The following is a 7,500-nucleotide window of genomic DNA, read 5'->3' as shown; positions in this document are numbered from 1 at the left end:
CCTCCTCCTCCTCCTCCTTCTCCTCCTCCTCCTCTCCTGAGTACCAACCTTGCTGAACTGACTCCCTAATTTCATCTACAATATATTTCCTCCTGACCTAACCTTTCTTCCTCCTCCTCCTCCTCCTGCTCCTCCCCTCTTCCACCTCCTCCTCCCCTTCCTCCTTCTCCTCCTCCTCTACTCACTACTCGATATCTTTACTTCCTCCCTCCCTCCTCTCACTCCTACCGATCTATTTCCTCCTTTTTATTCCTCCCAATATAACCTCTTCTATTTCCTTTCTTTCTTATTCGTAACATTCCAAGCACCGTTTCCTCTTACTTATCTTCTTTTCCCCTTTCTTTCTTTTTTTATTTCTGATATTCTTCCTTACCTTCTTTTTTTTATTGATTTCTTCTCTTCTTTCTTATTTTTTTTTTCCTTTCTTTCTCCCCATCTTTCGTCCTTAGTTTTTGCTTTCTATTATCTTTTTCCTCTCATTCATTTCCTTCTTCCTTATCTTTTTATCTCCCTTCCTTTCCTACTCCTTGGTGTTTATCCTTTATTTCTCCCTTCCTTTCCTTCCATCTTCCTTCTTTATTCTCTAGTTATTACCCCTCATTTCTTTTCTTCCCTCCTTACCTTCCCTTCCTTCCAATCTTCCTTCTTTTTCTTCACATATTTACTTACCTACCAGGAGAAGGAGGCCATATCGGGTTTATAACTGATGATAGCTGACGATAATTACCCAGAATGACTGTCTTTACTCTCCTAATTGCCGCTAATCGACTTATTACCCTTGTTACGCGCTTGTTACCTTACTACACGTGCGGCGATGAATCCTTCCTCACCTTGGGCACTCCACGGAAATGATTAGGAAGTAGAGAAGTAACGGAAAATGTAATTGACTAAAGAAAAATTACTTGTTCGTAATCTTTTTCCTCCTATGAATGAGTGAATGAGTGAATGAGTGATATTGTTTACATTCTATTTGTGGTAATAAGGACTAAAGAAACTAAAGAGTAACAGAAAATATCACTAACTATAAAATAAAAATCTAATCTTTCTCCTATAAATACGTAAGTGAATAATAATTTTTACATTTTGACATTTTGAATAATTCAGAAAAATAGTAGAGAAAAAAAAACTAAAATAACCTCTTGTTTGTAGAAGTAACTGAAAGGAGTGACAGGAAAAGAAGAGTTAGAAGAAAAAGAAAACTTAGCAGGAAAGAGTAGTGGTCAAGTCAAGACGTTTTGGTAAAAGATTAACGAGTACTCGTACATGAGGGATGGAGAGAGGGAATGTGAGAGAAAGAAAGGTTATTTATTAATTTATTTATGTACGTGTGTGTTTAGAAGTGAACAAAGGAAGGGAGTAGAGGAGGAGGAGGAGGAGGAGGAGGAGGAGGAGGAGGAGGAGGAGGAGGAGGAGGAGGAGGAGGAGGAGGAGGAGGAGGAGGAGGAGGAGGAGGAGAAGGAGGAGGAGGAGGAGAAGGACGAAGAAGAAAAGAAGAAGGAAAAGATGGTAAAAAAAACATAAACGAGAATAAAATGACAAATTAGAGTAGGAGAGAGAGAGAGAGAGAGAGAGAGAGAGAGAGAGAGAGAGAGAGAGAGAGAGAGAGAGAGAGAGAGAGAGAGAGCAAAGATATAAAAAGACAGGGACACGAGGAGCCTTCACATTCCTCAGGGGAGACCATTCCTTCCCTCCATCAAATTAGTTACGGGAGAAGGGAGTCACTCTAGACAGGTGGAGGGGCGGGAGAGAGAGAGAGAGAGGGAGAGGTTATGGGAGAGGGAAATGTAGAGGGCAGGCGTGAGAGGAAAGCGAATGAGACGTGTATGAGTAGAAGATGATATATTGGCACCATGCTATCAGCGAAAGCGAGAGCGAGAGCGAGAGCGAGAGAGAGAGAGAGAGAGAGAGAGAGAGAGAGAGAGAGAGAGAGAGAGAGAGAGAGAGAGAGAGATTCAGGTAGAGAAAGAAAATGACTGGTGTATTTAACTCATCAAATTAAGAGAAAGGGAGGGAGGGAGGGAGGGAGGGAGGGAGGGAGGGAGGGAGGAAGAAAGGGAGAGATCAAGAAGAAAATTGACAAGAAGAGGAAAAGAGGAAAGACGGAAAAGTCTGAGGAGGGAGGAAACGTATGAAGGAATGGATAAGAGGAGTGAAGGAATGAGAGGAGAAAAAGTTGGATAATCAAGGGTGGAGAGGAGGGAGAGGTGAGAGGAGGGAGAGGTGAGAGGAGGGAAAAGTGAGAGGAGGGGAAAAAGTATGCTGACTTATTGAAGTTGAAAATAAAAGGGTAAAAATTTGAGATTTTACGAGAGAGAGAGAGAGAGAGAGAGAGAGAGAGAGAGAGAGAGAGAGAGAGAGAGAGAGAGAGAGAGAGAGAGAGAGAGAGAGAGAGAGAGAGAGAGAGAGAGAGAGAGAGAGAGAGAGAGAGAGAGAGAGAGAGAGAAACTGCTTTCCCCCACTACCAAAATATTAATCAAAAGTGGAATATTTATATCGTTTATGAATCAGTCACTCAATCCATCAATTCCAAATACTCTGTTTCCGGCATTTATCCATTTATTACATCCTTTGATTTCTCCCCCTTTCTATCTCACTATTTATTTCCTTCTCCCTCCTCTCATTATCTCTCTCCCTGGCCTCAAATTACCCTTTCTCATTTGTCTTCTCATTATCTCTCCCTCTTTTTACATTTATCTCAATTGATTTACCATCTCGCTCCCTGCTTGGTGGGCGGGAGCAAATCTGTGCGGGTGACACTAAGATGAGGGAGGCGCTCATCCCAGAGAGAGAGAGAGAGAGAGAGAGAGAGAGAGAGAGAGAGAGAGAGAGAGAGAGAGAGAGAGAGAGAGAGAGAGAGAGAGAGAGAGAGAGAGAGAGAGAGAGAGAGAGAGAGAGAGAGAGAGAGAGAGAGAGAGAGAGAGAGAGAGAGAGAGAGAGAGAGAGAGAGAGAGAGAGAGAGAGAGAGAGAGGATAAGGCGTGGTCCGAGCAGCAGGTGAGGTGGAGGGAAGACTCACCTGTGGGGGATATGGAGGCGATGGGGAAGAAGCTTGGCGGGGGCTGCGTGGTGGTGGTGGACATGGTGCGGACGAGCGGCACGGGCGTGGTGGAGGTGGTGGTGTGGTAGTGGGGCGGCGGGGGCGGGGCAGAGTCACAACACTCACGATCAGGGAATTCCGAGGCCACCACGCCCACCCGCCCGCCCAGGCCGGCCAGGGCGAGGAGCAACACCCACACGAAGAAGGGAGGGACGCCCATTTTGAGCAGAGCTGGGGAGTGAGCACAGCGGGCGGAAGGTGAGGGCGTGGGAGAAGTCCTTATCTGATGCGTGCACATGGGTGGCGGCGGAGACCAGCTCCCGCGCCCACTGGAGTAAGGGGAGCCGCACGCTTCGGGAGGGGCGAGCCACCGCCGGGCAGCCGCCGCCTCGCCGCTCACTGAGGCGCCGCTCCTTACACGCCCCGCCGCCGCCCGGCTGTCGGACACTCCCATGCAGTCATCTGCCTCACTATCTTTACTCAGCACATTTTCATCACTTTCACAAGGACCCCACGCTGCTGAGGGTGAGGCGGCGTGGCGAGGCATGGCGTGGTGGTGCCGGCTGCCGCCCATCCTGTCAACGCCCATGAATGAGTGTCTGTCGCGGCGCCGGTCTGTCTCACGCCACACGCTCCAGCAGGAGAGAACAGCCCAGCGAGTTAAGGCGAAATATATGTGATTCTGCGGTGAATGTTGCAAGGGGCGTGGGCATCCGGGAGGCGGCCGGCCTGCACCACCGCCAACTTCCTCGTCTTCTTCCTCCCCTTTCTCACGCCACCAGGGGATGAGGGTATGAGGTGTCATTGGTGCGTCCCGAGGTGCGGGAGCGACGCAAGGGTTCAGGTGAGGGACAACCACAGCCTACTCAGCCGCCATGAGGTGCGGTGCGGGGCGCGGGCTGAGCACAAGCAGGGGTCGTGTCACATGGTCGCCGGAAGTCGCAGGAGTTGTCCCACTCACTCTGGCTGCTTGGTGACCTTGGTTGGTGCTGGGTCAGGTGGGGCGCTCATGATGCATACCCAACATGTGTCTTTACCGCGACTTTATTGCTCTGTCAGTCCAGAAACCAACACATCATTATTATTTTGCTTCAAATCCTCAGCTGGAGTTTCATTCAGTCAATATGGAGCACCACATGACGAGTAAAGACTAGACGTCCATCACGAGCATTTCAGATATCACCCGCTACGTCATTGTGTGTATGTGTGTGTGTGTGTGTGTGTGTGTGTGTGTGTGTGTGTGTGTGTGTGTGTGTGTGTGTGTGTGTGTGTGTGTGTGTGTGTGTGTGTGTGTGTGTGTGTGTGTGTGAGAAACACACACACAAAGGATAACAATAAAGTGTGGATGTGTAGAAGTAAAGTGCAACGACACACGCACATGTCAACCCCTGCACACGCACACACACAAAACTTCCGTACTTACACACCGACTCATGTGAACCGAAGTCAGGCGAGGCGAGACTAGGCGAGGTCAGGCAGGTAAAAATTATAGCGGTGAAGGCAGGAAGTTCCCTTAATGGACTGATGTGTTAAGACCCTTCCCTGGTTCTCCTCCCATCTCCTTCCCCCTCTCTCGTCCCCCGGCCGCTTATCACCCTTCCCCCATAACCTTGTAAAGGCGCGAACTTCGACCACACTAACGCGGTAATTCTCCGTCCTAAAGAGAGTGATCAGCTGACGCCCTCACGCCGCCATCAGTCTCGTCCTCGCCCTCGTCCTTGCCGCTTTGCACTTTACTGTAATACATGTCGAACTAAGAGAGGAAAAGGGAAAACAAAAACCCTTAACTCCTTACAAATAAACCGTGTGGAAGTAAAATAATAATGGAATACCTTGCGTCCTTCAAAACACTGCGGGAAGTTGAACATAAAAAAAGTCCTCCACATTCCTTAAAAAGATATACGAGGTCACAAGAAAGTTCGTCGTATCAAATAATTAAAGAAAAATGCACATACATATAAATGAATAGATGGAAAGATACACAAAGTAGATAAAAAGATGAACGCAAATTGGATAGATAGAATAAGTAAATAGATACATAAACTAAAAATATTACAGGAGAGGCACAAGCAAAAAAAAAATGTTATGATTTAAAACACTTTTCCAAAGACCACAAGCACAGAGACATACGAGGCACTGTAATGTAAACAAATACGTAAACCAAGAATATCACAACAGAAATACAAGGAAAAAGGATATCCTGATTTACAAACGCATTCTCAAAGACCACAAGCACAAACGGCAAAAGAGGTAACGTAATGTATGCCAGTAAAACACCCGCTTGTCCATACACCTCCCAGGCCTCGGACAAACACACACACAACGCTGCCCAAAAGAAAACGAACGTAAGTCAAAGAAAAAGGGAAAGGCGGCCTCCCTGAATACCAAAGAGGGAAGGAAGGAGATCTCTTGCCCCTCTCCCTCCCCTCTCCTTCCTCTTCCTCTCCCCAACACGTGCACCCCAACATTCCTCTCCCTCTCCTCAGCCCCCATCGAGCAGGGAGGGAGGTCACCCAATCTCCATATTCAAATCGTATGCCATATTGAAAGTCTTTTACCTATTCAAAGTTCCTATATTTCTCTTTCTTTTTTTTTTGTCTCCCACGTTCCCTTTCTTTTGGGCAGGGAGGAAGAATCACGAGAAGGGAGGATGGAAAGAAAATAATGGGTAAATTGACCAGGAAATCCTAGTATAGTATAGTTTCCCCTAAAGTTAAACCCATTTTCGGGAAAGGGAAGTCACAGAAAATGGGAGGCACGTGAGAGAACAGATAAAAATGCACCGTTCCCACATTGTCCTTGGTTAAGTTCAGCGGACAGGATTGAAATTCTGGGAAATGTTTGTTTAATCCAACTGTGGCTTAGAGGAAAGGAAGGGAATGGGGAGGATAGGGAGATGGGAATGAAAGAGCTGCAGTGATGGAGGATGGAGTGAATGATGGGGAGGAGAAAAGGCAAGCGTTGTGAAATTAATAAATGTATGGAGGAAAAAGTAAATAGGAGGAAGAATAGGGCTTATGAAGAGAAATATGAATGACCTGTAGTGGAGGAAACAGGAAAAAACTGTGAGAGAGGAAGAGGAAGCGTGACAATGAGTGAGGACGAGAGCTAGACGAGAGGAGAGGAGCAGAGGATGACGTTGATCACCTTAGGGACGGCAAGAGAGATGGGGGTGACAGGCTCGGTAGAAGAGAAGAGAGTGCGAAAGTGGAAGGCGAGGCAGCAGGGGGGCTAAGAGTGTGATACAGAGGGAAAGTTAGAGGAGAGCTGAAAGGAAAGAGAAAAAAGAAAACTGTGTGGGCGTGTGATAGAGAGCTGAAGGGGACGTTGTGGAATGGAGTGTGGTATTAGTGGGTTGGGTGTTCAAGTGGTGGATGGTGGGCAGGAGTGTGGTGGCAGTGGGCTGTATGTTCAATTCCAGGTGGGCATGGGTGGTGGGTTAGGCTGTGGGTGTACATGGGTGGGAAGAGCGGGAGATTTTTTTCTGGAATTGGAAATTATTCACAGAGAAAGTTGCAAGTGAAATTCTACGTGGTTTGAGTCCCCTCGCACCACATTAAATGCCAACCAAGAAGGTGCTCCTCCAAATGTTTGCCAATAATGGAGTTTAAAAAACATCCAAATGACTTTAATTGGCTCATCTGAAAGAAAACATCCCGTTGATTGGAAACTTAGGAGTCCTTCCTTAATTTTAATTTTCTGGAACTGTAAGGAAGAAAACTTCGCGAAATTATCTTCCTTTTGGTCTCTTGTTTCCAGTTTGTAATAAAGGGAACATAGGAAACTAGTTCCAATTACTTATGCAAACACGCCATGAAAAAAAAAAAAAATGCTTGACTCATGATTACCTAAATAAAATTATAACTATTACATGTATCGCCTCGAACGGGACAGATATATGAAAGAAACTAATATTGAATAAAACACACAAGAGAAAGATTCCAGCGCTGACCGATGTGACCGAAACTAAAAATATAGACGTGAACTTTGGCTGGCCTTTGTATGACAACACTCAATGATCGAGTCAAGCCCTCAGCAAATTTTGGCGTTTGGGAGGAAGGGTACACGTGAGCGCCCCTTCCTCACACCCTCACCCTTCCTCACATTCTCCCCCTTCCTCCCTCCCCACCTCACCTTCCCTCACTCCCCGGGCAGTAGACGTAGATTAATGAGATAAAACCTGACCAGACAAATTTGTTTTCGCGAAGTTTGCTAACGAGATAAAGCTTTGGAAGAGAGAGAGAGAGAGAGAGAGAGAGAGAGAGAGAGAGAGAGAGAGAGAGAGAGAGAGAGAGAGAGAGAGAGAGAGAGAGAGAGAGAGAGAAAACAACGATTCTCAAAGGCAATCTCGGAGCAACAATTAGGATGTCTGAAGGATGTGTGGTGGTGCTCGGGCCTCACAATGCAGAGTGGCGCGAGAGGCAGTTCGCGATGCCTACACAATGACAGCGTTATTACCACCAG

This window comes from Scylla paramamosain, chromosome 8, assembly GCF_035594125.1.
Source record: "Scylla paramamosain isolate STU-SP2022 chromosome 8, ASM3559412v1, whole genome shotgun sequence".
Taxonomy (NCBI): Eukaryota; Metazoa; Arthropoda; class Malacostraca; order Decapoda; family Portunidae; genus Scylla; species Scylla paramamosain.
Note: the sequence above shows the minus strand (reverse complement) of the source record.